General features: G+C 34.0%; 1 protein-coding gene and 1 non-coding gene across 2 annotated transcripts in view; one reads left to right on the top strand and one right to left on the bottom strand.

Annotated features, from left to right (window-relative positions):
* Positions 1 to 951: 951 nt before the first annotated feature.
* LOC106115150 (facilitated trehalose transporter Tret1) overlaps positions 952 to 27,713 on the top strand; it is a 66,243-nt gene continuing 39,481 nt past the window's right edge. Inside the window, exon 1 of the mRNA XM_013308476.1 lies at positions 952 to 1,161. The gene's annotated coding sequence lies outside the window, so the exon portion shown is untranslated. The remainder of the gene's footprint in view (positions 1,162 to 27,713) is intronic.
* Positions 26,049 to 26,120, bottom strand: TRNAG-UCC (transfer RNA glycine (anticodon UCC)). The gene has a single exon. It is a non-coding gene; the product is annotated as a tRNA-Gly (tRNA).

Raw genomic sequence — 27,713 nt, 5'->3', positions numbered from 1 at the left:
TGGCAACCGCAGACGTACTGCACAAAGGTCCTATTAAGATCCGTAAGCGACGATTTCATTGGCTAAGATATTATGATTCATGCAATAAATGTATATTTATTACTAAAAAAATTCATTGTAAACACAGTTTATATTATTTTGAATACATTTTTACATACATACATGACCATAATAACCCAGATATCTTAACCACTAAGACATTTTATTTACGCAACATTTCTCGTAATTCAATTCGTACGACGGACATAGATTTATTAAAATAAATTGTGACTCAATCTCGAATTGTCTGGTATGAACAAGGAAAATGTTAATTTTAATTAGTATATTACGATTGGTGAGATTACCACAGGAAAAGGAAGGAAAAACAATAAAACAGACCTAAGAGAGTAGACCATCTAGGTTTGATATCTTGTCAAATTCTGCAAACAAAAAATACTTCGTATGAAAACAAAATAATTAATCTTCAATTAAGTACTACAATATCATTTAAAAAGGACAAATATTAATAGATTTTTCATCAAAAGATGAATAGGAAAATGTCAGCTAAATGTTTGTTCATCCTAGTCTCTCCCACATCAATATTAAAACAAAATTTACGAAACAAAAGAGTTGCATGAATCACACTTGTTAAACGATACAAACACTTTAAAGCCACGAGGACAAACTGACATATCAAGCGGTCGAAAACATCAATTATAACAACATAAACGAACTGCGGCCATCACAAAGCTCTATGAATTTGAGTTTATTTTTCATTCATACAAACGACAAACACAAGTGTCCGACTTACTAACACAGATAAGAGAATTATAAATTAAACAAGATAATTTAGACTTTATTCTGTGTGAATAAGGACTTAGTTTCAATTGAAGCGTTTGATACAGTTGCACATGGGGTTATAGTAAACAGAGAGAGAGACGCCGGCGCACGTTGGCCAGTCGGTCGCAGAGAGCTCAACGGAGCACATTGGCTATTGTGTAGCACGCGTCCAAACGCGCACGCGCCGAAATAAAATATAATACGAAAAAAAATTCGGGGATCTCACAGGGGTGCATGCTAGGACCAGTGTATTTTTTTTGTATAATTTTTACGTAAGATTATTAGTGAAAAGCGTGATTTTAAAAGTGATACGTGGTCCATTACATGCAGATGCTGTTCGTGGTGAGTGATTTTGTAATGTTTCTTAGTTTGAATGGTCTATTGTTTTAAAACGGGAGGTCTTTTTTTTTCTTTAATCAATGTTACTTTCATCTCTGTATGTTTTATTTTATTTACAAGTTTATCAAGTTCTAATTAAAGAGTAATAAACGTGTTAATAGTCGCTGTAAAGTTTTACGAGTTTTCGCTTGAAATGTAAATTTTATCGTCTGAGATGTTGGAACGGTTAATGCGTACTTGAACTTATGTTCAGCAGTGTTTTTGTTTACGTATAGTTTACAATCTTGATAGTTTTAAGATAACTGGACAGGTTTTGATTAGTTTGTGGGGGAAATTCTTGTTAACTTTCCAAGTTTTTTCCTAATATTGTATACTAGAAGTATTTCTTTGACATCGAAAACAGTGAACTACGTGGGTGTTCGTTTGTTTTAGATTTATGGAAAATATTCGGTCGTTATTTTTCAAATAAGTCAAATTATGTTTGACTTCGTGTCATTTGTTATGGTTGCATGTAAATAAAAATTAATTTAAGATCAGAATACTATTTATTATTTGTTTTAAATTCCGCTTTAATTTGAAGTATTTCTTAATTTAGAAAGATAAACAATCTATGCTTTTGTTTGGTTTTGAAAATTTACAATGTTTTTATCATGATCCTACCTTATCAGATAATGTTAGAAATTAATTTATAATTGATAAAGTGCCGTTACTTAGCTTCTTTATTTGTTCGATTGTAGACAAGTGACTATAAATTATTAGATACTAGCTGTCGCCCGCGACTCTGTCCGCGCGCAAAAAATACCTTAGTTGGGGTTCAAGCGCTTTAAGGCTTTTTAAGGAATTATCAAAAAAGTTAGTCATCACAGGGGACAGAAGAGCTGGCAGCTCGGACAAAGAATTAGTATAGCTATTCAAAGTGGGAACGCTGCCAGTATCTTCGGAACCTTTGCCTAAAGGGACTTTTTTTAATAATATATTTTAGTTAGTTTATAGTATTCTATTTAATATCACATAATAGTATCCAATGTGTCTGATATTTGTTAGGTATCTCCAAAACTAGTGCATAGATCTGGTTGAAATTTGGTATAAATGTAGAGCATCGTCTAGAATCTAGAACACAGGCTACTAAATAAGATTTTTCTCTAATCGCGCGCGATAGTTTGTACCTACGTTTATAAATACTTATGGGCTGTATTCTTTCTTATAATGATTCCCTGTACTATTATTTGTTGAACAAAAAAATTGGCAGACACGGTGCAAATTCGTGAAATCGTTTACAAGGAAATGTACTCGTTCCGTTTTGCTAAATGTCAAAGAAAGTCGTTAAACTTGTCAAATATTTATTTCGGTGATCCACTATTTGCGATTTCAACTATTTTAAACACACTTCAAAAAGGAGGAGGTAGAGAACCTTTTCGTATTTTTTTATTCGTCAATAACTCCGACCCTAGTTGTCCGATTTTCCTAATTCTTTTTTTTATTCGAAAGATATTTTATGGTTATAAGATAATGATAAGGTTTTTATCTATATCTTTTAGGTTATTTAGTTATATTCAAAGAAAGAATTACAGATATGTTTAAATTATAAGATTTATAAACTCAGCTCTGTATAAATATTGTCATTCATCCAGTGCGATAGATTTTTAAAACAATGTCATTGCGCCGTGGCGAGGGAATGGTTCAAATATTTAACTTGTACCAGTTTAACTGTTATTCGAGTCACCGTCTAGTTATAATAGCGTCGTACTGACCGTTGTTATGCAATTAGTTAAGTATACTATGTTATGTTTTTAAGTTATTCGAAACTAGCTGTCGCCCGCGACCCCTACCGTGCGGTATTAAAAGACTTAGTAGATGTAATCTATGCCAAATTTCAGCGAGATCTACCCAACCAGCCAACATTCGCATTTATAATATTAGTAAGGTTATACAACCTTTTAACTAGGTACGATTTCTTTTCTCGCAAAATTACTAACGAAGAAAATAGTAGCTGACAAATTCCTTCCAAAATTATCGATGGATGTTAGAAGTTATCTTCAAAACGGCTCAATGGATCTTGATGAAATTTGGCACAGATATATAACATTTTCTATAATAAAAGAAAATATACTTATTAAGTTTTATTTTATTTCACACAGACGGAATCACGGGCGACAACTACTAATATTTTTTGTTCTGAATTACTGTTTCTAATAATCTTCTTTAAAAGCTTTAGTTTCTGTCATCATCATCAGCTCACTATACGTCCCCACCGAAGAGCTCGGAGCCTACCCTAAGTTAAGGGTGATTAGACCATAGTCAACCACGCTGGCCAAGTGCGGGTTGGTTGACTTCACACATATCTTTGAATTTCTTCTCAGATATGTGCAGGTTGCATCACTATGTTTTCCTTCAACGTAAGAACGTCGTATAAATGTACGTATGTAAATCGGAAATCTTAAAACACATTGGTGGGATTCGAACCCAGGACCTGCAGATTGTAAGTCAAGTGCTTGACCACTGAGCCACCGACGCTCTAGTTTCTGTCAGTTAATCTTAAATATTGGTTTATTATTTTGATAAATCTTGGGATCATTGCAACGAGAAATATGCAAAAACGCCTCCACCAATGTAATATACAATTTGTTCCATCCATACATACATCCATCATCCTGACAGCGTCTCGATTAAACTAATGCTTTGATGATTACAATCCAATAATAAATGTTACAACGGTGCTTATAAATTGTACGTTTACTTTTGTAAACGATCACGCCCGTAATTCAGAGGGGTAGACAGAGAACGGGGTCCTTCATTTCACACATCATGACATACTCTCTAGCTTCTTCTACATTCTTATATTTTATCTTGCTCATTTTTATTTTTTTATATCATAAGATGGCAAACGAGCAAGCAGTCACCTGAAATCGCTGAAATAGCGAAGTGACCGTTGCCCATAGACATACGCAATTGCATATGCGTTGCCTACCTTTAATCGACGGAGGAGAGGATGCACAGAAAGTAAAGATCTTCCCTACCCATGCATCCTCTCATTCGGAAAGTCCACTTCCACTTCTCATCCCTTCCTTATGAGAAAAAGGGTGGGAAGGGAAGAGGACTAAATTAGACCTCCGGGACGCACACTCATCGGACGAAACGAGGAATTGCTTCGACTTGACGCCTGTCTACTGTGTGGTCGTGGTATTTCACCGGGCGGACCGGGAAAATTCGTGCCAAGATGATAAAGCGGGCTCTACCACTGTTGAATGCTCATGTTTATTCGAAAGTTTAGATGGATTGATGGATAGATATTTGTTACAGTGTATCTTCAAAACGGCTGTATGGATCTCGCTGAAATTTGGCCTATACATAGTCTGGAAGAACTCATAGGTTACTATTTTTTTTTTAACTTCGCGGTCGGTCAAAATTCTTTGGAATACCGAGTATTTATTAAAATACGTATTTAATTATGGTGAACCTAGTGAATGACTGGCTCAAATCTATTAAAGACATTCGGGACAATTTCGTCCAATCAAATACCGCGCGTTAACTGGTCGAGAACGCGCGTTTAAGTACTCGAGAAACTCTTCTCTAATTATTGACCAGTTGTTAATAATTTGAGTTGAATATTGATTTAGTACGAACAGCTTCATTTTTCTTAAACTATGTTACCGATCAATTGTGAATGTCGTCGATTTATAATCGAACTGGTATTATCTGATAAATTGTATTTGAACTTGACATTTTACTATTTGTTACGGCGTAATCATTCTTGTAAAATTGAATTGATGTTATTTCACACGAGAAAAAGTCCCCTTATTATAAGGCAAGTGGCCACCTGAATTCGCCAAAATAGCGAAGCGACCGTTGTCCATCCATCCGTAATTGCAAATGCGTTGTCTCCATTTAATCGACGGAGAGGGGACGACGTTTTTCTTCACCGTAAGAACGTCTGTACGTCACGTATTTCGCTGCGGGATTCGAACGCAGTTCCTGCAGTTTACAAGTCAAGTGCTTAACTCTTTGGTCGACGTTCTCCTTGACTTTTTTGGTTACTGACAATTTCATTAATTAGAGAGTTTTCTCTTTAAAATTTCGGTTTCTATTTTGGTATGTTAATTGATTTTCTATTTGTAATTTTCTGTATTTGGTCTGATTGTATTATGTCACTTTCATGGTACGTAGTTTCGTAAATAACGTGGGTTCACACTGTTGTAAAATTTTTTAAGAAACATTCAATTTGCAACAACATATAACTACGGTTATGCATTGTTTTCCGTTTTAAATCTTAATAATATTATAAATGCGAATGTTTAGATGGATGGATGTTTAAAGGTATCTCCGGAACGGCTGAACGGACCTCGCTGAAATTTGGCACAGATGTAGAGCATGGTCTTGAAGAACACATAATTATTACGGTTTTTTTTTTCACTCCGCGCGGTTGGAGTCGTGGGCGATAGCTAGTGTTTAATAAGACTGTAGTTAGACTTTTGTCTATTATTTTTTGTTAAATAATTGTTTTAACTTTTTGTTTTATTTTGCCTTAGTCTTGAAGTTATTTTACGCTTGAATAAATTTTTTGGATACGCCTATTCGTTACAGCTTTTAGTTTTTCGAGTCTAAAGTTAGTTATTAATTATTTATCTTTTTTTAAATTTGTTACTAAATTTATTCTCATTGTCCTCAATTCTATCAGTTTTTTAAAGTTTTTTTTCAATAGTATTCCAAAAAAAGGCAATGCCCTACATGTTTTTTTTCCAAAAATAAAAAAGTAAAAGACCATAAATTAAATATTAATTTAGTTATCATAAAGATAAAGTTCGCGCATAAAAAAAAATTTTTTTTTTTAGAGCCAGACAAAACATTTTTTCTCTGATCAAATGTGTCGCCATCTATTAAAGAATAAACGATAACATATCGGCGTCGAGTTTAAAAACAATTTGGGGCAGTTAGATTGTAATTACTGAGAGATAAACGAGCCACCAGCAACTGTTAATTTACTATGACTCAAACTAGGCGCCACTAATACTATAGAGGACAACTATTTTATATATTAAATACTTAAATACAAGGCTTTAAAGCTTTGAAATTGCATATACACCTTCACTAGTTATCGCCCGTGACTCAATCCCAGCGTAATTTAAAAGAAAGTAGTATTTCTTGCCTCGCACAGTCGCGTTGTGGAACGGTCTGTCTTTGGCGGTATTTCCAAACCAATACGACTTAGGGACCTTCAAGAAGCGAGCGTACCATTTCCTTAAAGGCCGGCAACGCATCTACAGTTCCTCTGGTGTTGATGTCCATGGGTGTCGTTGATCACCTCGGTGTTCCCGTCGCTCGTTTGTCCCCTTCTCTTTTATAAAAAAAAACTAGTAGCCTGTGTGTTATTCCAGATTATGTTCTACATCTATGACAAATTAACAACGAGATATATTTGTCTGTTCTGGAAATATCTTCTAACAAACATTAAACATTCGCATTTTTAATATTATATTAGTATGTTGGAAAAGATTGGTAATAGAAAAATATTTATGATTTACTTTTTACTTTTGTACATTTGCAAATTAAAAAATCAAATAACATTCAATTTTAGGTTATTTTAATAGAAATGTCAATCGCCATGTTTAAAAATTATAAAATAAACAAAGGCACTAATAAAATCAACAGTGCGAATCAAAATTAATGTAAAATAGATTCACTGGGTCCGAAGTAATAAAAAAACAAAAGCACCACATGACCAGGTCTATGGCCATCATGACCCTAAAACACATTCGGGTGTGATGGCATGTGAACTTTGTATTGTATTGCCGCCATATTGGAATTTGAAAAATAAAAACGCGGGAATCTGTCACTCACTAAACTTATTTAATATAACTTTTTAGGTTATCTATGTTATGAATAACTGTATTTAACATTTAATTTTTTTATTATAAGGTGGCAAACGAGCGAGCGGCCACCTGAAATCGTTGAAATAGCGAAGTGACCGTTGCCCATAGACACACGCAATTGCATATGCGTAGCCTACCTTTGATCGACGGAGGAGAGGATGCACAGAAAGAAAACATTTTCTCTTTCCATGCATCCTCTCATCCGGAAAGTACACTTCCCATACTTTCCTTATGAGAAAAAGGGTGGGAAGGGAAAAAGGACTAAATTAGGTCTAAGGGACGCACACTCATCAGACTGCACGCGGAATTGCTTCCACTTGACGCCTGTCTTCTGTATGGTCGTGGTATTTCACAGGTCGAGCCGGGCCAATTCGTGCGAAGATGTTAAAGCGGGCTCTACCAAAATTATTAATTAAAAGAAGAATGAAAAAAAAAAGATATTTTTTATCGTCCGTAATTTATTCGTTAATTATATTATGTTTTTTTAACGATATAACTACGTTTCTAAGAAATGTTGGAATACAGATAAAAAAAACATGCTGTATTAACATAAATCGAAGCATATTGTCTTACAAAACATCCAAGTATTAAGTTACAAATCCCACTATGCATTTATATCAGTACTGACAAAGGCACTTGGTAGATTCTGCCACGTAGCCACAGACAAGTACACAAACGCCTTTATCATAAACAACACATACATACTCTATGGTTAATTATGACATTAAGCTTTAACGTAAATGACAATGGCCAGTAATCTTGAAATAATATAATCGTCTAAATTTAGTGTTCATACTGTAGGATTATTATAATGTTATAGTAAAATGGTATGCGGGATTAAATAAAGCAATAGATTCATGTCTCTTATTTATTATTTTTAAAGATATTTTTGTTTTTGATAAGTTTTCTAACTACTAAAGTTTAAAACAAGTCAAAAATAATTAGTAGCCTATGTCTTCTTGCAGACTATGTTCTACATATATGCCAAATTTCAGCAATATCCATGCAGCAGTTCTGGAGATACATACTAACAAACATCCATCCATCCATTTAAACATTCAAATTTATAATATCACTAGCTGTTGCCCGCAACTCCGTCCGCGCAGAATATAAAAAAAACTTCATAAGTAGCCTATGTTATCTTTCTGACTGTGTTTTACAACTATGCCAAAATTTCAGCGAGATCCATGCAACCCTTCTGGAAATATCTACTAACAAACAACCAGCCATCTATCCATCTATATAAACATTAGCATTTATAATATTACTAGCTATCGCCTGCAACTCCGTCGCGCAGAATATAAAAAAAACCTAATAAGTAGCCTGTGTGTCCATCCATCTAAACATTCCTATTTTTAATATTAGTTAGATGTTAGATTTTAGGGGACATTACTTTAAATAATTTCGATTTAATTTGAAATTTGTGCATCGTTAAAATGCTGTTTTAGTTTGAAATGGAACTTCGAATGTTTATATGACAAATGTTTTTAAAAGAAACAATTAAACAAAATGAAATGGACATAACTATCGATGAGTAGAAAAAATGTCATTAGGCAAGGTCTTTTTGTTAAATATTTTCGTATACAAAAAAAAGATAATGATATTGTTTGAAATGAATCCTTTTAAACTTTTTTTTGTGTCTAGACAATGCATTGGGACATGACGGGGCCTTACTTTTTTGTCCAAAATGTCTTTGTTTCTGGTTTTTTAAAAAAGGTTTTTGGTTTCGTTTTGTTGTCTATGGTATTTCGCTTCCGGATTCAAAGTAAAGTAATTTGTTTAATATCATATTTGTTATTAATAAAAGTTACAAATTAGTTTTTTAATAATCTTACTAATATTATAAATGCGAATGTGCAGATTGATGGGTTTGTTTGAACGTATCTCAAGAACGGCTGAACGGATCTCGCCGAAATTTTTCATAGATGTACAACATAGTCTGGAAGAACACATAGGCTACAGACGAAGTCGTACGCGTAAGCTAGTATTGATTATATTTATCAAGAAACGTTTAGAATAACCTAAAACATTTTTGCCAAGTTTTTTCTCAGTTATTTTGATTCTATTGGAAAAAAATTAAACACAATAGTCTTAAGGTTAAAATGGCGCCTAAAATCTTACGTTAATTTCCTCTATTAATGTTTGTTAAGCAAACATTTGTACAAATTAGTCTTTGGACCAAATATTTGCCAATCCTCTTACGGAAAAATAGCCTAGAAATACATACAAAGTAAACAATCGAAACTTAAATCGACCATTAAACGAACACGGAATCGCAAATGGCACATCGCCAAATTTGGTTAACCAAGTTGTTTACAAAGTTAACTTCTAAATGGAATACAAACAAAACAATTTGTTAACTTAATCATATCCGTTTTAAATGTGCGCAACGGATGCTATATGACAATTTTTTTCAATTTTAACAGTGGTAGAGCCCGCTTTAACATCTTCGCACGAATTGGCCCGGCTCGCCCGGTGAAATACCACCACCACACAGAAGACAGGCGTGAAGTGGAAGCAATTCCGCGTACAGTCTGATGAGTGCGTCCCGGAGGCCTAATTTAATCCTCTTTTCTTTCCCACCCTTCTTCTTATAAGGAAAGGATGGGAAGTGGAAGTGGACTTTCCGGATGAGAGGATGCATGGGAAGGAAAAATATTTTCTTTTTGTGCATCCTCTCCTCCGTCGATTAAAGGTAGGCAACGCATATACAATTGCGTACGTCTATGGGCAACGGTCACTTCGCTATTTCAGCGATTTAAGGTGACTGCTCGTTCGTTTGCAAATTCATCTTATTTTATAAAAAAATAAACATGATTATAACCTAGAGTTGTATAAACTTCTTTTGCATTAGGCAATATAAATAGAAGCCTTGATAACTTAATAATCAAACTTAATTACCCTTTAATATATTTGTTTAACAAAATGTTTATTAACGACTACGGAAACGAACTTATAAATACATTTGTGGATTAACTAGGTTAACGAGTCTGTAGATAAATATTATAGCAATTGTTAATTATTGTTTATTATTAGAACGATCATATCATGAAATTAATATGAATTGTTATATACAAGCGCATCGGTTTCTCAGGGGTGAAGCAGTTTACTTGCAATCTGCAGATTCTCGGTTCGAATCCCGACATATACCAATGTGTTTTTTCATTTACATGTGTACATTTATCCGACGCTCTTATTGTAAAGGAAAACATCGTGATGCTGCACATATCTGAGAATAAATTCAAAGGTAAGTGTGAAGTCAACCTGCACTGGGTCAGCGTGGTTTACTATGACCTAATCACTAACTTAGGGTAGGCTCCGATCTCCACAGGAGGGACGTATAGTGAGCTGATGATGATGTTATATACAAATCGTATTGCGTAAAACGTTTCTTATCTCAGGGTAGGGGATTTGTGATACAGGAAAAATATTTTGGTTCTTTAAGGAAAGCAATGTTTTTGCAAAATTGTGCCTTAGTAAGATGGTTCCTGCTATTTTAGCGAGTTTTATAATACTATAAAATACAGGATGTGCTATAAAATTAAAATAATTTAAATTAACTAGTATACAACGTTTTACGTCCAAGTAAGTAACCTCGTTAGAAAATATAATAAACAACTCAAGTAGAGCTAAGGTGGATAGTTCATTTCGCGGTTAACTTCACGCTGACGGGACAAAAAGGCAAGAGCCTGATCTGTCACGCCGCCGTCATGCCGCTGTCACGCTGCGCTCGTTGGTGACGTGACAAGCTTGAAATTAGTAGCTGACACGAGGATCTCTGCCACAGTTAACAGATGTTCTATTCCTAGTTTAAAGTTCCGACATAAATTTAAAAAAAATAAATGATTAAAAAGGTTTAAAATAGTATTAAAAAGATTAACCACTGAAAACAAATTAGTCGTATTTTTCTGAGACCGAAATCTTTGTATAAAATATATCGTCATCCCTGTCTTTACCTTTGACAACGCAGAGATAACAATATCTTCTAAATTGAGATTTCGGTCTCAGAAATCCACGGTAAATCAAATAAAATAGGCGAAAATTATTCAGTGAAATGGTCATACTATTTTCGTACACTGTGATTAATAATTAAGCTGTAAATGGCCGGTTATAGTAATGGAATTATATTATTACTAGCTGACGCCCGCGACTCCGTCCGCGCGGGATTAAAAATAGATGTTGGCCGATTCTCTGACCTACGTAATATGCTCACAAAATTTCATGAGAATCGGTCAAACCGTTTTCGGAGGAGTAGGGGAACAAAAATTGTGACACGAGAATTTTATATATAAGATCAAGTCAAGCCGTGCTAAAGAAATTCTCTACATGGAGTTTAAATTTCTACTAAACATTATCAACAAGCCCTTTGCCTAGTACAGTCAGCTGCATTAATTCAAAGGTAAGTGTGAAATCAATCCGCACTGAGCCAGCGTGGTTGACTATGGCGTATTTACTAATTTAAGGTAAGCTACATTTAGGGTAGGGTATTACATTTACAAAGCTAGAGAAACGTATACGCTTTTGGTTTTAAAAATATGTATCAGTCCCTATGTTTTCATGCATGTTTTTTACGTGCATAAGTAATTTTTGACAGCAACGGCCCATAAAACCTTTATAAATTGAATACATTGATGCGGCAGACTGTACAAAGTATGTACTTTTCAATACATCTATAAGCCGTTATATCCAAATTCTAACGCATCTCTTGTATCATCCATATGCAATCCATACATTTTTTTTGTATTAACTTTATTATTGTAACTAAATAATTACGTAACAAATTCCAAGCCGGGAAATTTCTTTAACTGATGATTTCCTAATAAAACAAACGACGACCATTTTGTTAGAATTTATAGAGATTTTTAAAATGAGTTTTAATGATTGTTAAGGTCATTATTTTGGTGTCTGGACATTGTTTTCTTACTGTGAATTTCGACTCTGTAGAGTTCAAGTTTCGTCTGTATTTTAAAAGGTGAAAATCATAATATTAGTAAGATAGATTAACGTGTCTGACAACGTAATCAAATAACACAAGACCACACATGTAGAATAAAATCTGTTTTTACCTCTATTATTCAATTATTAAAATTAAATTCAACTCTATTACTATTAGCATAAGGTTTATTTTACAATTTGAAACATATTCTAAAATGAACATATTTTTTTATTCTAAAAGTTAAAGGCTTTTTTTTCGGTACAATTATTTAATATTATACATATGTCACGGTTTTACTTTTGAGATATCCAATTATAAAGAATTTTGTAAATAACAACTCTATTTCATAGAAGATAGAGTTCAAAATGTGTGAGTGATTACTCTCGAAGTTGTAGACAAAATGGCTTCGAGGGTGGTCCAATCTTAGGAAAATGTCATTAAAAAGTTATAAATTTGTTAAAATATTTAATCTTGACGACATATTTATTAATAATATTAACTGTTAAATCCAAACATTAATAATAAAATGTCGACTTACCTAATTTATAGAAGTTAAAATATTCGGAACAAAAAAATGTAGAGTCAAATTAGAAAGAATTTATTTGACGACTTTTTGTCTTTTACAACTTACGATTCCTTGATTTCACTACCAATTAAGATATTGTTCCTAAATAGACTTAGATATATTTTAAACTAGCTATCGCCTGCGATTCCGTTTGGAATTAAAAAAAAAACAAAGTAGCTTATGTCAGGTTATGTTCTACGTATATACCAAATTTGCAGCGAGAACTAACAAACATCCATCTAAACCAATGGTTCCCAAACTTATTTTGTCTACTACCCACTTTGAGAATAAATATTTTTTTAGCGCCCCCCATATTTTCACATATTTAAAAACAACTATAACTTCAAATTAAATTAATTAATTATTGTAAACTATATAAGTATATTAACGGAGAATTCTAAACGAAACTTTTCCTATAACCCGCAACTTGAGACCTGCAGCGCCCACAAGAGGGCGTTATCGCACACTTTGGGAAAGACTGTTCTAAACATTCGCATTTATAATATTAGTAAGATATACCAGAAATATTGATTTCTGCAAAAGTAGGTAATAATTTAAATTTTATTTGACGTCTAGACTCAGTGTTAAATCTAAAAATATATTTACGATCCATAAAACAAAAGAAATCAGAAGCTGGAAATTAAATAGTCAAGTGGATTATTGTTTATTTGATGGCCTGATTTCGGGGTGGGCAGTAGATATAAAAATATTTAATAGCCTATTCACCACAGTAAACAATGAAGTTTTTTTGAATACCTATGCATGCTTTTAAAATGTTATTTTAAACTTATGACTTACTAGCTGTCGCCTGCGACTCCTTCCGAGAGGAATAAAAAAACTTAATAAGTAGACTAGGTGTTCTTCCAGACTATGTTTTACATTTATGCCAAATTTCAGCGAGATGAAATCGTTCTGGAGATACTTTCTAACAAATATCAAACCATCCATTCTGACATTCGCATTTTTAATATAAGTAAGGTTCATATTTTAAAATTATCAATAGTTACTCTATGTTCCTAAATAAATACTAGAGACAAGAACTTTTGGCCAAATTTTGGCTAAAAAGAAACATAGCAGCAGCTTAAAACTTTATGCAGTAATGTTTAAAAACTTTGGCACAACAGAAAATTAAAAAAGAAATCATAAAATGTTACTTTCGTATTAATATTTTTGAAGTTTTAAACTCAGTAATAAAGTATCAAATCAATATATATTTTAATGTGATTTTGTTTACAATAATGACAATTTAAAAAGACCCGGTAAGTTCATTGACCTGGTCGGCCATTTTGAAAGATTTTGAATTATTTGTATAGACGTGTTTCCACATCGCGAATTTACGGGAGCATTTTAAAATAGATAGACCGATTGCCAAACAGACTGAGTTTTATTATTAGATTTGTTTTGTTGCTTTGCTTTTTATATTAACCTACTCTAAACTGTTGCACGGTTAGTAATCTTTATATATATAATTCTTCTGTGAATATGTATGTCACTGAACTTGTCTCAATCGACTGGACCGATTTTGATGAAATTTGTGTGTGTTCAAGGGGATCTGGGAATGGTTTAGATTCACGATTTTGTCCGCTGGACAATGTTTTTTTAATTAATTTTTAATTTATTAGTAGTTGTTGATTTTGGAATGTTTTACATTGGATCCGACAGACGGCGCTACCATCGCAGTGTCAAATTTTAAATAATATTCGAATTAAAGACGTGTAGACAGGACAACGTCTGTCGGGTCCGCTAGTTGAGATATAAAATGGTGAGAATATTTTTGTATGAATTATTTAAATGTTATGGATTACAGTCAAAAGCTGTTAAATAAATGGGTTTGTTTTTGTATATAATTATGATTAAAATTGAAAAAGGATTACTCTTTTACGTCTTTTATAGTTTCCTCTAAAGTTTTTTTTTATCTTCTAAAATAATTGTGTTAATCTGTAAAAATATGTGTTTAAATGATGTCACATTATGACGTCGTTTAAAATATTGACGATTATTTCTTAAACCCAATTTCCACATGCGACTTTGCTTATTTACATTAGCGTGACTTATTTCCACTAGCGCGACATATATTTGCAATATGATAACGAACAACCACAAAAAAGTTATTAATAATTATATTTTTTTAGACATTATTAGTTAGAATCATTTGGCGCGAATGTTTGCTTTCGTTACAAAGTCCAGTGTCAATGAATAGTGAGGGGACATAAACGTCGACATATTAGTAAGGCTAGTGTTGCGTCAATAGTCTAGCACATTTTCGGATTTTCTTCTTAACACTTAAACATAATTTTCGCAATAAACACAAATTAACATTAATTACTCCGCGTACTAACTATGGAAATAAAACTGTATTGTTTGAAGGCGTTCAAATGTTTAATAAACTGCCAGACGAGATAAAGAACTGTGAAAGTGTTAAAGTTTTTAAAAACAAACTTAAATCACATCTCATCGCTGTAATGTCATAATCTATTCTCAATATTATATATAGATATAATTTCTGTTCAATTTAACTTCTTATAGTTATACTAAGGTCTGTTTTTGATTTATACTAATTTTATATATTGTTACTATATTTTGTATTAGCCCGCAAGCCCTTATGTTATATTTCACATTTATACTCATTGTAAGCGAAACTTTGTGTTTTTTATGAGTAAATAAAGATCTTTAAACCGAACACTACATAGTTTAAAACATATTTCAATTGTATTTTAGTATTTTACCTCCGATAATCTCTTTCATTTAATGCCGATCAGTTTCGTTGAGGCTAATTTTAATAAAAAGATTTTATTGACGCGTAAGTAACGAAGTGCGTAGCTCATCCGCTATAAAATTTTGCATTAAAAATAGGCCTTCGCCCACCGACCGCATTAAGTCTGTAATTTGCGGACCGCATCCGATCAGGGACGTAATCACTACATTAATGGCTGAATACGTTATCGTAAATTCAGGGACGTATTCAGCCATTAATGTAGTGATTACGTCCCTGAATTTACGATAAAGATTTAATCTTGTTATCATTTATTAATTAAAGATATGACTCGACTCGAATTAAAAGTTAGTAGCCTATGTGTTTTTACAGACTGTGTTTTACATCTATGCTAAATTTCAGCAACATCCATACAGCCGATCCGGAGTTAACTTCTAATAAACATCCATCTAAACATTCGCATTTATAATATTAAAAAAAAAAAACTTAGTAAGTACCCTATGTGTTCTTCCATATTATGTTCTATATTCATGCCTAATTTCAACCAGTTCCGCTCAGCCGTTCCGGAGATACCTAAACATCTAAACATTCGCATTTATAATATTAGTATGATTAATTCAAGAAAAAAATATTTGAAATTTTAGTAGTACAAAGCGGTTATATGCGAGCTCAATGTAACATTTATCTGAACGATATCAAACAGGGAACAGGTTTACTTTTGAGTTTTAAATAGACTCCACCAGATGTCTGCACATCCAAGTATTACGCAAGACAAACTCAGCGTGTAGCAATTACTCACTGTGCTGCTAAATAAATATATAATCTTTATATATATAATTCTTATGTGCGTGTGTATGTCACTGAACTTCTCTCAAACGACTGGACCGATTTTGATGAAATTTTTTGTGTGTGTTCAAGGGGATCCGGGAATAGTTTATATTCACAATTTTGTCCGCTGAACAATGTTTTTTTTAATTAATTTTTAATTTATTAGTAGTTGTTGATTTTGGAATGTTTTACATTGGATCCGACAGACGGCGCTACCATCGCAGTGTCAAATTTGAAATAATATAACTAGTATATTCCAATTAGGGCACGTATCATTAACGAGAAATACATATATTTCGAAATACAACCTCATTTAGTACGAGATAAGCAGATTTAACCATAAACAAAGGTCAGTGTTCGACCTCATACAGATTTCCTGGACATAAGACCTTGTGGACTTAATTTTCCTCAATGAAATTGTAATATTGAACTTTGACGCTTCTCTGATAAACAACACCTCGTGTTTCTATGGTTACAGTTTTTATTACGACACAAAATAATTATTTGTATAAGTTAAAAACGTAAATGTATAGTTATATAAACACGGCTAAACACTGACGTATATTCGTCCGGTGGCGGCACCGACTAGTTTCAAGCCCATCGGGGGCCCTTCATCAGGATGAGTGGTACTGGTATTATTTCACGGACGAGGCCCGTCGCTCACTCTGACGCGGCCAAAGGCCCTAGTGAATTTATCTTACTTCTTACTAATATTATAAATGCGAATGTTTGGATGGATGTTTGTTTTGAAGATATCTCCAGAACTGCTGAACGAATTTTGATGAAATTTCATAAAGACGTAGAACATAGTATGGAAGAACACATACGCTAATAAGTTTTTTTTTAATTCCGTGCGAATGGAGTCGCGGACGAGAGTAATAGCATAGATTCTAATGTATCAAAAGCTTGGTTTATTTTCGTGCAATTAATTTTATATCAACACATCCGATTTTATCTTAGTTGACAGCATGATATAAAACACAAAGTAGTGTTTATGTATTATTATAGACTGACCGAGAAAGCGTGGCTGATCTGTCCTTCGAAAGCGGTGCGGAAAGTACAGCCTGGTTGACGGACGCATGCACGGATACAACGGTTCTCAAACTTATTACGGTGGGTTTTTAAGACCAAACCGTTTATAACATATTGCTATCTCTGTTGTTCAAAGATAAACATGGATAACGGTATGTTTTATATACAAATTTTGGTATCGAAAACCCACGGTAAACCTCTTAATGTAAATTTTAGATTTTAAATCTCGGTTTAAAATATATCGTCATGCCTGGCATTATCTTTGACAAAACAATGATTTGTTGAAACTGTTCCAGAAATTTTACTAATATTACAAATGCTAATGTTTAGATGGATGGATGTTTGTTTGGTATCTCCAAAACTATAGAACATATAGAACATAGTCTTGTAGAACACATAGGCTACTAATTATTTCTTTTAATTCTGCGCGCACGGAGTCAGACTGCGAGAATAATTATTATGTTACTTTATCTAACAGTTTGAGAAGCGTCGTTGCACAGTAGTAAAGTATTCGTGGTCGCGTAATCAGGTCTGTCCAATGCTAGGATACAGAAACAATGTGGTCAAGCCTCGCCTTGAATTGAAGTATTGCGAAACAGAATTTATTCTAATAAAAAATTATCCTCGTTAATAAAAAAAAAACTTGGTGAAAATCAAACCTCATTTTTTTATTTATTACTTTTCTATTTCTTTGTAAGCATCAGTGGCTCAATGGTTAAACACTTGACTTGCAATCTGTATGTCCTGGGTTCGAATCCCGCCATGCACCAAAGTGTTTTTAGATTTACATATGTAATTTTATTCTACGTTCTTACAGTGAAGGAAAATAACGTGATACTGTACATATCTGAGAAGAAATTCAAAGATATGTGTGAAGTCAACCCGCACTGGGACAGCGTGGTTAACTATGGCCTAGTAACCCTTGCTAGCTAACAAAGCTAACTTGGCTCCGAGCACCTCAGTGGGGACGTATAGTGAGCTGATGATGTCTCTTTTTTATCATAAGATGGCAAACGAGCGAGCGGCCACTTGAAATCGCTGAAATAGCGAAGTGACCGTTGCCCATAGACATACGCAATTGCGTATGCGTTGCCTACCTTTAATCGACGGAGGAGAGGATGCACAGAAATAAAATCTTTTCCCTTTCCATGCATCCTCTCATCCGGAAAGTCCAGTTCCATTTCCCACCCTATCCTTATAAGAAAAAGGGTGGGAAGGGAAAGAGGACTAAATTAGACCTCCGGGACGCACACTCATCCGACGAAACGCGTAGTTGCTTCCACTTGACGCCTGTCTTCTGTGTGGTCGTGGTATTTCACCGGGCGAGCCGGGACGATTCGTGCAAAGATGTTAAAGCGGGCTCAACCACTGTTGAGAGAATACAAATGTGTACTTTTTTAGTTCTAGCTTTTGCTAAACATAATTGTAATACCGTAGATAAAATTGTTCACATTATATTTAATCCTTGTTTATATTCTCGTGTATTTTACATGAACTATAGTTTAAGTATATTTAATGGGTTGAAACAATGATTGCTTATAGATTTATGTACGCCTAGTCACCGCAAAACACTAGTTTATTACCCCTGATCCGCCCACGTTGGTACATTAAATATTACTTGATAAATGTTGACCATTAATAGTGTCAAAATGATTTGCACGACATCTACCAGATTGACGTAATATGACTCATTTTGGCGCCATATTAACATAAATATTGCTATTAGCTGTCGCCTGCGACTTTGTCAGCGCGGAGTTAAAAAAAAATAAGTAGCCTATGTGTTCTTTCTATGTTCTACATCTATGCCAAATTTTATAAAGATTCATTGAGCTGTTCCGGAGATACCTTCAAACAAACATCCATCCATCCATCTAAAATTTGTCATCATACTAATATTAAAAATGCAAATGTTTAGATGGATGTTTGTCAGAAGATATCTCCAGAACGGCTGCATGGATCTCGATGAAATTTAGCATATATGTAGGAAATAGTCTGGAAGAACACATAGGCTACCAATAAAGTTCTGTTTTTAATACTGCGCTGAGTCGCGGGATACGGCTAGTGTAACATTTCTTCTTCTATCCCACGTCCTTGCCTCCAAATAAGACAGTGTTTAAGGGACTTTAGCAACCAATTTTAACCAATAGAGAATTGTTTTGCCAGCACTCTAACAACGTAAAGTGGTTTAACAACTAATTTTCTCATGCCGCCGCATCGTACTTTCTTTACATTTAAAGCCAACTGCCTACTTACCTGGAAGTGGCTAGTTAATTAGTTTTTTATTCTTAAGAAATGTTCAATGCCCATCTGTATAGTAGAAAGTAGAGTAACGTACTATTGATTTGTCGGAAAACCTTCTACTTATTGCAATTTTTTTATTATAATAAATGTCTAAATAAAAGATGAGATGGTTCTTTTGAAATACATATTTTTGTTTAAATTATACATTTTCTTGTTATATACAGTGACTTTCCTGTTACATACTAAAATCATTTTTTTATTAATAGTGTCGACTAACATTTTCCTATATTTTACTGTATTTCTGTATTCACTGTGGTTTTATGTTACTCTTTATCTTAATCTCAGTCTGGAAGAACATGTAGGCTATTAATTATGTTTCTTTTAATTCCGCGCGGACGGAGTCGTGGGCGACAGCTTTTTCAAAATAAAATTGAATAAATAGGAATTTAATTATTTTATTATATAATAGTACGCTCATGTCTCATCTAGTAGGTATAAATCGTTGATATAACGCGTGCGGGCGCGGTATTGTTTGCTAGTTGTAAGCTATAACCCTAGCATTTCGATAGAAGCCGATTGCAAAATTAATGTTATCCGTTGATTTATGCACGGACAGACAGACATGTTTTATGACTGTTAGATTGAATTAGGTATTATATATATTAGATACGGAGAAAGTACAGTAAGAATGATTCGTATTCTTACGATTTGCGGGACACAAATCTACACCTTTTTGTGTTGTGAGTTGCAGGTTGCGTTATATTTACAAAATTGATATTTCCTTTCTTGTCCTTATCTTTTTTAAAAAGTCGATATAGGAAAGATGTTTGGTACATTATCTTTTATATCATATTCCCTTCCCGTTTTTTTCTTGTAAATGGAAGTGGATTTGACGGAGAAAGGAGAGATAGTAAATATTTTCTTTTGTATGAATATCATCTTCCATCAATTAAATGGCGACGCATCTGCAATTGATGTCTTTAGGCATCGGTCGCTTTTTTATTTCGGCGAATTAAATTGCCCGCTAGTTCGTTTAGTACTTTATACTATAAAAAACACAGATGAAATACTCTAGAAGTATTTATAAAGTCAGTTTTAAATTCGTATTAACTTCTATCTTGACACTTGAAGCGTAAGAGCACTTGTACACTAGATTTTTAGAATAAGCGGTGTAACGTGCGCACTATCAGACTATCGACTGAAAATGTCTAGTGTGCAGGAGCTCTAAATCAATGGAAACACGACTTATTACACTAATAAATATCTGATTAAAAGAAAACACTTTCACTAAGCGCCTACGTATCATTAATTCTAGAATGAAAGTAATGAAATGATAATGATTTAAGAATGCAAACATCTCATTAATCAACGTAATGATTCAATGATTCGCGCATGCGTTAAACAAATACTCGTACTCTCTGTTCTGTATTGTTTTATGATTGAAGATTTTCCGCACGACAAATATATAATAAACCATCGGTTTCTGAGATTAACTCTTACTAATGTTATAAATGCAAATGTTTAGATGGATGTTTTTTTGTAAAGTATTATATCTCCGGAACGGCTCAACGGATCTTGATGAAATTTGGCACACATGTAGAACATAGTCTACAAGAAGACACAGGCTAATTATTAAGTTTTTTAAATCCGCGCCGACGGAGTAACGACAGCTAGTCTCTGCATAAAACACATCGTATCTATGACAAAACATATATATAATTTTTTAAACGGAATTTTTGGTCTCCGAAACCCACGGTGAACAAGTTAATCTTATTACAACTATTTTTTCATCACTTATTATCATATAATTTTTGTATAATATTATTAAAATTACAATTTACTTTAATTAGAGGTTACAATTCATATATAAAGGCATATTTCCACGGTTCGTGATTCTACGGAAGTCAAACTGTTATCTTTGGTAAGATAACATAATTATTTATACGTATTTGGCAATGAGAACCCATACTAATAATTAGCTATTTTTTTTATATCAAAAGGTGGCAAACGGGCGAGCGGCCACCCGAAATCGCTGAAATAGCGAAGTGACCGTTGCCCATAGACATACGCAATCGCATATGCGTTGCCTACCTTTAATCGACGGAGGAGAGGATGCACAGAAAGAAAATATTTTTCCTTCCCATGCATCCTCTCATCCGGAAAGTCCACTTCCACTTCCCATCCTTTCCTTCTAAGAAAAAGAGTGGGAAGGGAAAGAGGACTAAATTAGGCCTCCGGGACGCACACTCAGATGAAACGCGGAATTGCTTCCACTTGACGCCTGTCTTCTGTGTGGTCGTGGTATTTCACCGGGCGAGCCGGGCCGATTCATGCGAAGATGTTAAAGCGGGCTCTACCACTGTTAAAAATAATTACCTATTCCGAGTACTATCTAATTAGCTAAATAGAATACTTAATTACTCCGACAATGTTACTAACCTAGAATATCTATTTTCTATTCCGTGAAGAATATCGTACTGGGTCTAGTTTTTGTACTAGAACTTGATAAGCAAGTTCTGTTTATGGGGAAACGGCATGGTTTAGAGGTCAGCTTACATACTAGGACTTGTGTTTAAGTCCTACTTTGTACTATTTATTAGAGCAAAGTAGTTTAAATAATTATTTTATTTCATCATCAGCTGATATACGTCACTACTAAGGGGCTCGGAGTCTACCCAAAGTTAAGGGTAACTAGGCCATAGTCAACCTGGCCATGTGCGGGTTGAATTCACAAATATCTTTGAATTTCTTCTCAGATATGTGCAGCATCACGATGTTTTCCTTCACGGTAAGAACGTCGGATAAATGTACATATGCAAATCAGAAATCGAACCTAGGACTTGCAGATTGCAAGTCGAGTGCTTGACTCCTGAGCCACCAACGCTCTATTTTTTAGTGGAATTTGAGATGACACGTGGCGCTCATGAGTACGCTTGTTTCTGACGTGCCAACTTAAAAAGTGTGCTATATTTTTAATTATTTATGTGTCAATAACACCAGATTAGTGTTAGATTATGTAAAATAATCATATATAATAATTATATCAAAAGATTTATATCTGAATGTGATGACGTCATTTGTAAAGTATATCTTACTTATGCGAATGTTTGTATGTATGTTTGTAAGAAAGTATCTCCAGAACGGCTGCATGCATTTCACTGACACAGATGTGGAACACATAGGCTACTATTTTTTTTAATTCCGCGCGGACGGAGACGCGGGCGACAGCTAGTTGTCAATATGTCAGATTGCCAACACTCGTGATAATGGTGTTGAAGGTTTTATCAATATTATAATTCTTGTACTGGTTTGAAAAGAACGTGATTTAGTACTTACGATGATTAAAAAGTATTAAATGATATCCATAGGCTTATGTTATCCTGGTACCTTAATTTGTAATTCAAACAAGCTGTCAACCGCGACTTTGTCCGCGCGGTGTTAAAAAAAAATTAGTAGCCTTGTGTTCTATGTTCCATGACACAATTGAGCGAGATCCATACATCAGTTCTAGAGATACCTTTAAAGAAATCATCCATCCATCCAAACATTAAAATTTATGATATTAGTAAGATTAAAAGATTAATTACTAGATATCGCTCGCGACTTTGTCCGCGCGGAATTAAAAAACTTTATTAGTAGCCTGTGTTATTCCAGATCTATGCCAAATTTCATAGAGATCCATGAAGCCGTTCTGGAAATACTTCTAGGTTCTAGGAAAAATTATAAGACACTGGGGGCCATATAATTTGTCATAGAAGCGAAACATAGTCTGAAAGAACACATACTTAATAAGTTTTTAACTCCGGGCAAACGCATTCGCCGGCGACAGCTACTTTTCGAATAAACGTGTCGTATTTTTTTTTTCTTGTAGCGTAACCTACGGTATCATTTTCATATTATAATAGCTTGAAACTCTTTACACGAGCCGTGTCTGAGAGTCGCTGGGTTTTAAAAATACACAACTCAAGCGTTTATGAGTGCCTCGAAATTAAAGGTGTCCGTCAATTACACGTCAAACGATTATAAGTCTTATCACAATATGTTAAAGTTCATTATCTTTTGTAAGGAATTTATATGCATTCGTTTCAGAGCATAATGCAGACTATGCTCCAAAGAAAGCTCTCCTTGTTACCGACACTTGACACGGTCTTCGTTTCCATTGTTAGACGTCACGATATTGGATATACAATAATGTAATAAGATCAAATATCTAATATAATTTAACATAGTTCTTTTGTGTGGAATGGAATTTTTGTGGTGTATCGATTTTCTATTATTACGCTTAATTAAATAGCATTTTTTGGACTACAATAAGAAAGAAATCTTTTAATAAAGGGATCTATTGACATGTATTATTTTACTAAGCTTGTGCCACCAAACCTTGTAGAAAATAGAAAATTGGATAAGTTTACATTTTAAAAGAGTCATTCTATTGTAATTCAATAAATATTTAAACAAAAAAATAACTTATACAAAGGATGTTTATTTGACTGATGCTGTTATCGCGGTTAGGTTAGTTCAGATTTTTTTTTAATTACTAAGAGATCATAGAAAATAGAACACAATACAGGACAATAACAGTCTTAAAAAGATCCTTAGGAACATTCAATTGACTTTAACTATTGCATATAATCGGAAGTTACAGTGAAAGTGATCGTCCGTCAACCGTGGTACAATGGATACGTGTATAATTTCAAGTGGCAGGCTGGCGCTGCGTACCAACGGTAATTCACTATAACAGTACATATATACTTAATACATAAATGTATATAGTTAATAGGTGTATTACAAAGTAAACTATTAAAATTAACTTTGAACTTGATATTGACAACGGATTTATAAGAGAAGAGGGCAAACGAACAATACCGGTCAACGACATCAACACCAGAAGAACTGCAGAGGCGTTGCTTTTAAGGAAATCGCTCGCTACTTGAAGGACCCAAGTCGTATTAATTTGGAAATACCTCCAAGGATAGACAGTTCGACAACACGGCTGTGCAGCAAGAAATTGCGCAAGAATCGCACCGTAGTGGTATACCATCCAGGTGATATGGATGGTACCTAAAGGATTGTTGGATTTAATCCAGCGAGGTATCTCTTAAGTACGTTGACCTTTAAACGTAAGAATTTACGAAATTATTATAACCTTAATCTAACTAAGACATGGTTTATCTAAATCTAGTTAAGAATGTTTTGTTATCAAAGTAAATGTCTCTTATCAAATATAATTTATATAAGAATTAATAATGGAAAAGGACGCAAAAAAAGTAGGCATAGCAAACTGGAAGTCCGTGGCCAGAGATAGACCGAGGTGGAAAAAGTTGCTGGACCAAGCCAAGGCCCACAAAGGGCAGTAGAGCTAGCAGAAGAAGAAGAATTAATAATATTCTACTACTAGCTGTCGCCCGCGACTCCGTACGCGGAATTAAAAAACTTAGTAGCCTATGTGTTCTTCTAGATTTTGTTCTATATCTATGCCTTTCAGCGAGATTCCTTGCAGCAGTTTTGGAGATATCTTCTAACATCCATCCAAACATTCGCATTTATAATATTAGAAAGGATCTTCTCTGTATCTTAAATAGCAGTTGTCCGTGACTTCGTCCGCGTTGAATTCTAAAAAGTATTTTAGTGAATACAACTTTTGACAGCAATGTTAGTTTAGCTTTCCAACAGTGAAATATTTTTCAAATAATTTCAGTCGTTCCCAACAATTCTTTCTTATTTTATTTGTATTTTTGTGTAAATTTACTAATATTTCTTGTACCATTCTAATTAAGATCTAAGTTTGTGCTAGGATATGGTTTATAATAGTCGAGTGTCGGGAACCGAACCGCTGAACTCGTGATCGGAAATCTGTACCCTTAACCATTAGGCTATTGGCGTTTCTAATATTACGCTTCTTTATAATAACAAAATAATTTGCCGCCATCTTTGAATTTGACGTTCCTTTGTTTACTTTCTTTCGGAATTGGATTGGAACTACTTTTACTTAGAAAAATATATTTAATTTCTATGCTAAGTTATCTTTGGTTATTAAGTTGTAAATAAGTTTATGACTCATACATTTCCTGTTTCCCATTGCGGTGAGATTTGTTTAATTTACTGATAAAATGCATTGATAAGGTTACTGATAAGAATGTTACATAAATACGTAGTGAAATTACTCAATATTTATCAAGTAGTATTTATGTATTAGAGCGTCGGTGGCTCATGGGTTAAGCATTTGACTTGCAATCTGCAGTTTTTGGGTTCGAATCCCGCCATGTACCAATGTGTTTCTCGATATCAGATTTACATATGTACATTTATCCGACGTTCATACGGTGAAGGAAAACATCGTGCTGCACATATCTGACAAGAAATTCAACGATATGTGTGAAGTTAACCAACCCGCAATAGCTGGCCTATTGCGGGTTGACTATGACCTAGTCACTCCTAGCTTAGGGTAGGCTCTGAGCCCCTCGGTGGGGACTTATAGCGAGCTGATGATGATGATGATGATTTATATATTTAAGGTTTTGAAAAGTTAAAGTAATGCATATACTAAGAATTACAAAAATTACAGTCATTTGCTGTCTCTTTGGCACACTCTTGGCATACTTTTCTTGCTACTAGTTTTTTTCTTTCTACCTTCGAATTAAGAAGCTTTTAAACTATATTTGGAGAAATTAAAAAGTTTTTATCATAATATGAAATTGTAAAAAAGCGTGCGTTGGCCGGGAATCGAACCCGGATCAACTGCTTGGAAGGCAACTATGCTGACCATTACACCACCAACGCGTCTGTGGAACTTTGAAAAATAATTTAAATTTTTTATCTATTTACGTTTTATATGAACAAGGGATAATTCCATTCAGTTTTACCAATTTAAATTGAGTATTACAATGTTGAAATTAATATTATATATTATTATAATGATTACAAATTTAACTTAATACTTATATGTTTTTAATGAATAATAATAAGATATGATATAGTTAGCAAAGATGTTTGTTACTATTGATCCAAGGCCCACAAAGAGCTATAGGTGATCCAAGGCCCACAAAGAACTAAAGGCGATCCAAGGCCCACATAGAGCTGAAGGGCTAGAAGAAAACAAATTCTAAAACTATTTAGAAAATGTTTAAATTAAATAAACCATAATAGCGATATTAAAAAGATCATAAGATTATAAGACTATATGCATAGTTAATCTAGACGTATAATAATAACCTAACCTAAATACTAGGTCTAATTTAGCGAGCGATTGGCTCAGTGACGGACGGAACCGAACGTATGGTCCATGCGTCATTACGCGCATATTATCACGACTTAACATAGTGCCCACATCACAATATTACATATATTAACGACTAAAATGTTAAGGGATAGGCAGAGAATATGATTTTCTATTTGTTTCTAATTTTAACACAATTATCATTAAAACTCAAGCTTTCTATATAAATAAATGTATCCAATAATGTTACTCATAGATTTATATAGTAACTTAGTAGCTGCCAAGACCTCGGTGACCTCCCAATCCGGTGACAATAACGAAGTAACAGCCCGAGCCGAGGCTCCTGAGGGAGCCCTCGAGTCTTGTTACTCTAAAACGAGGTTCAGGCTTAGCGCCATCTGCGCTCGGCCACCTCAAGCCCGGTGAAGCTGTAAATGGCAGAGACTAGTCAGTCACAAAAAAAATTATCAGCTGCCGCCGCGACTCCATCAGGGATTAAGCATTTGGCTAGTAATCTGCAAGTTCTGATTTCGAATCCCATTTTACATTTTCATTTAACATATCTACGTTTATCCGATATTCATATGGTGAAGAAAAACATCGAGATGCTGCACATATAATATTTAAAAGAAATACTTTAAAATCAGTGTTCAATATGCCTACTAATAAAATGGATAGCTTTTGATAAACATAATTTCATTACCAGCTTAGACGTATTTATCAGTAAACGCCAGTGAATATAGATAAGAAAGCGATGACATTTTATCTTACAGATAACGTACTAAGAATCAATGCTACAGTATTCTGTGCGTGAATCATAACTTTCTAATTTATGGATGTCCTTCGAGGTTTTTTTGTAAGGTGTCAGTGTTAGACCTGTCAGTACATTTTTTAACGTGTTTTTTTGTTGACCTGCCGTTATAAATCTTTTGTTTTAAGAATTTGGCGCCCTTTTAGTTTTTGGACTATTACTTCCTACTTAATATCGAACTAGGTGTCGCCCGCGATTGCATCCGCGCGCAATAAAAAATTAATAGCCTATGTATTCTTCCTGACTTTGTACTACGTACATGCAAAATTTCATTGAGATCCGTTCAGCCGTTCTGGATACCTTCAAACAAACATCCATCCATCTAAACATTCGCATTTATAACATT

This window comes from Papilio xuthus, unplaced genomic scaffold, assembly GCF_000836235.2.
Source record: "Papilio xuthus unplaced genomic scaffold, Pxut_1.1 DF829660.1, whole genome shotgun sequence".
Taxonomy (NCBI): domain Eukaryota; kingdom Metazoa; phylum Arthropoda; class Insecta; order Lepidoptera; family Papilionidae; genus Papilio; species Papilio xuthus.
Note: the sequence above shows the minus strand (reverse complement) of the source record. Positions and strands in the feature narration are given on the sequence as shown.